Here is a 4,564-nt window from a genome sequence, read left to right on the forward strand (position 1 = left end):
GGAAAGTATTTGAACCCAAAGCATTTGTGGATTTCTAACTTCAATACATAATGTCCTTTCCTTCTCTGGTTTCAGAAGTTGCCGACTAGAACTGCTACATCTACATGGTAAGGTTTATAATCAGAGCCAGAATGAAAAAGGATCACATCATAATATCTCTTGCTATAGGGTTAGGGAAAGAAAACAAAGCTATGCCACTCAACAAACATTTTTTGAGGACCTATGATGCTCAGGCATCATGTTTAGCCTGGTGGGGGAGATATAATCCAAAGTCCTGTCTCCATGAGTTTGCATCCAATTAAGGAGAATTTTAGCTGAAAATAACAAATAATATAAAAGTTACTATTTTGCATGTCTTAAGTTTGTCAAATTCCTCTGCGTTGACAGGACCAGAGACTTCTTAGGAGTCTTAAAAGGGCAAATGCACAGATACAATAAGCTCAAAATGCCATACAGTGCCCACCCTAGTCTAAAATTTCACTGAAACAATGACTGCAGTACTCCTTTTGAACACAATAAGCAGCTTTTCTTAGTTTAAACTCCCAGATTTATCTCCAAGGATTTTTCTTTCTTTTCTTTTTTTCTTTCTTTCCTTCTTTCCTTCCTTCCTTCCTTCCTTCCTTCCTTCTTTCCCTTTCTTTCTTATTTATTTATTTACTTTTACTTTCAAGTAAGTTTAAATATCAGAATTGGTTCTAACAAAAAGAACTCTGAAAACACCTAAATTAATAAATTCCTATTCTTCAAAACTAGTAGAGATGGTTTTGTTTTCTTTTAAAATTTCAGTATATTTTTTGCCTAGGTGAGACTAAGATTAAGCTTAAAAATGCTTAAAAATGTTAGTTTTAAAAGGCTGATTTGTCAAATTTTCATCTGTCGCCACTATCTCAACACCTCAAATGTTTCCTCTTCCACATATCTAACGTGTAGCTACCACCTATTCGGTACCATTTCTGCCAAGAAATTAACAGGACCTTATCCCCTTAGATCTGTTCTTCCCCCACACATACTTTCACACACATTCTCACACACACTCACACACGCACACACACAGGCAATGTGGGAGAAAGATTCTGTCCTCAGGTATCTCCTAATTGTAGTGAAACTATCCCTTGAAAGTCCAAAGAAAAATGCATTATCAAGAGGGAGTGTGTGTTAACTTTGCACACTTATAAGTTCAAACTTATAAAATCAATCCCTGATGAAGGACTCAAAAAAAATATGTATGTATATATAGATATGTGTATATGTACGTGTGTGTGTGTGTGTGTGTGTATATATATATATATATGTATATATGTATGTCTATAGCCACTAGATAGTTGCCAAATCTCTCTTCAACTGCCTCAGCAATGCAGAAGTCGATGGATTCCAAATAAGTCTCTTTGCAAGGACTAATTTATATAATTTTTTATTTTTTTAATTTTATTTTTATACTTATATTATTTTTATTCATTTACATGTTTTACTTTTATTACTTTAGTACAAGTTTATTGGAGATTTTAAAAAATAGAACTAAGCAAAAAGAATAGAAATCTCCTACAATCCAGCCATCATTCTCTGTTATAAAATAGTTTGTGAGTACCTTTTTTTCTTCTAGATTATAATTCGCCTGCGGCCAAAGAACATACCTTGTTTATCTTTTTAGCCTTCAAATCTATGCACATAATTAGAAGTTTGTAAATAGTTAAAAAATTAATTTCAACCTGGCTGGTGAAAGGATGCAGAGCATCATCTGATAAGCTTTTTCAAACCACACAGCTTATCTCAGATCCCTCATCCACTGTTAACACTCTTTCCTGGAAGATTCTAGAACAGTGATTTGTAACCTTAGCTGCATATTGGAATCACTAGGCCAAATCCAGAACCAGAATTCTCAGCATCAGCATCACTGTCATTTTGCCCTGTGTGAGTCTTTGTTGTGGGATCTGGGCAGGGCATTGTTTAGCAGCATTCTTGGCTTCTATCCACTCGAAACCAGATGTACCCCCTCTTCCCAGCTGTGATAATCAGAAATGTCTCCAGACATTTGGCCCCAGGGGGACAAAATTGCCCCCATCTCATTTGAGAACCATAGCTCTAAAGCAATCAAATCAGATTCTCTGGGGGTGAGATCCAGGAGCGTCAAGATTTTGAAAGCATCCTTGGGAGATTCTAATGGGCAACCCAGCCAGCTCCAAGAGAATGAGGCCATATCTGTTATTTCATCTTGTTCACTGTCCTACCACCACCCCCCAACACAATTCCTGAGCATGGTTGGCTTTAAAAGGGAACTAATTAATTACTCAAATAGTGACTAATTGAAATGATACATGATTAATTAATAGTATTTGATTAAAATAACAGAAAAAAATCTCTGTAGAGTAGGAAATTATCATTTGAAAAGTCTCATAATACAATTCTGCTGACACAATCAACATATACTTCCCTACTAAAAATCATTATGTTGGACTATACAATTTTAGAACTAGAAGGGCCTTACAGATGACTTAGTCATTGGCTTTCAGATTATGCTCTGCCAAGCACTGGATTTCCCTGGTGGGACCTCAAGGATAGCTCAGGGAGATGGGAAGGCCAAGCAAGTGGGGGTCCAGGCTCCATGTTATCACCCAACACAGGAGTTCTGCTTTTATTCATTAATTCAGCAAATATTTGCTGAGTACATACATTTTGCCAGACTTATGGCATTGCTAAAGATAAAGGAATGAGAAAGACAATTAACCTTCCCTGTGAGTTACAATTGTATGTGTTTTATTTGTTGGGGTTCAACATAAAATTTCTTCCAAAAAAAGGTTCTGCATCAATATATACACATACAGATAAACAAACACATTGAAGACCCACTTCCCCATTCTATAGAGACACTGAGATTAAATAAATTACCTAATTTGCTTAATCAAAAAATTATCAGAACCAGACTAAAGCCTACCTCTTCTAACCCCAGGCCCGGTGGTCTAACCATATAACATTCTACATTTTAGAAAGAGTGGTTCTATGCAAAAGCTAAGACTACATGGAAGGACAGATCTCCTTCTGAGAGTAGTGTAAAAATGGAATAGCTTAGTATATTTGTCAAGATGACTTTGCAAGTAGCTAAAAATCCATCTTAAACTACATTAAACAATACAGGGAATTTATTGACTCAAATAACTGAAAACTTCAAAGTAATTTTATTTCAGAAGAAGCTTGATCCAGTGATTAAAACAATGCGACAGCAGTCTACGGCCATGCTACCCTGAACAAGCCCAATCTCGTCTGATCTCGGAAGCTAAGCAGGGTCAGGTCTGGTTAGTACTTAGATGGGAGACCACCTAGGAAGACGAAAGTGCTGTAGGCATAAAAAAAAAAAATTTAAAATTTAAAAATTTAAAAATTAAATAAAAAATAAGGGATTGTAAGCTGACAAGGTCCTTGCAATCTGTGAGGTCAACCAAGGGTTGCCTGGCCTTAAAAAACTAAACAAAACAACAACAAAAAAAATGCAACAGGAATGTAGTTGCTGCCATTTATTCCTCAGCAATATTTCCTGACTGGTTCCTCCATTCCCAACAGGTATTCCTCTTGGTTTTAAGAAGGTCTCCATTTTACATGTTTCCAGCAGAAAAAAAAGAAAATCTGCTCCCCACAGTTGGAATCCCAGAACATAGTCTTACTGGTCCTGATTTACCCAGCTCACTAGTACCCATCTGAGCTAACACGCTGATTGGCTTAAGGTGACCAAGGATGACAACAATCCAAGTATAAATGGGAAATTTTAAGTATTTTTAGAAATGTGGAAGAATGGTTGGAAAAAGGCAACAACAAGTGAACATATTAAACTGGCTATTCTAAGGTATTATATCTGAATCTGAGCAGCCCACTAAGCCAAGGAGAATCATAATGAAAGATGTAAACTTTTAGAGTTTATTAAACATTCAAATATGAATGCTGGAAATTAATTGTGGTAAGGTTTCTGGTTATGTCTATCTTCATTACAATCTTATATATAGTTCAAATTATTTATAAAATAATATATAAGGAATTCGAGTAAAAAAATGTGACAGTTTGACTCATAAATTCAAAGGTACTTTGTTCTGGTTATGAAGTAGGTGACAAATAAAAATTTTTGACTTATTTACAACATTGCCTCAAAAGTAAAATAAATTTGGTCTATTTGCTCTTATGTGCTAAATAATATGCTATATTTTGCTTTAAATTATAATTAACATAATGGCATATTGGTATGGATGTCAGTTGTTGCTTCTAATTATAAATATTCATACTTCAGGTTATATTTTTTCAATGTGTTGATTTCACATAAAAGCAATGCTTTTGATAAGGCCAAAATTCAACCTACACTGATCCCACTGACAGCATCTGTCATGTCTTCTTTCTTCTGAAATTATAACATATCTGAAATTTTATGTTAGTAGAAATTATTTTACATGTATGTAAATGAAGAATGATTTTTAAATGTTATTTCCTCTATTTTATTTTTTAGACTTAGAAAATTAAGAAAAAGATTTCTTAAGCCAGTGGTTTGAATTTGAGAGAAAATAAATATCTCTGGCTGTCATAATTTTTA

The 4,564-nt window shown here is 34.6% G+C and overlaps 1 pseudogene; it reads left to right on the plus strand.

Annotated features, from left to right (window-relative positions):
- Positions 1 to 3,217: 3,217 nt before the first annotated feature.
- Positions 3,218 to 3,337, plus strand: LOC111732824 (annotated as a pseudogene).
- Positions 3,338 to 4,564: the final 1,227 nt, after the last annotated feature.

Source organism: Pteropus vampyrus, unplaced genomic scaffold (genome assembly GCF_000151845.1).
Source record: "Pteropus vampyrus isolate Shadow unplaced genomic scaffold, Pvam_2.0 Scaffold12, whole genome shotgun sequence".
In the NCBI taxonomy this organism is placed as follows: Eukaryota; Metazoa; Chordata; class Mammalia; order Chiroptera; family Pteropodidae; genus Pteropus; species Pteropus vampyrus.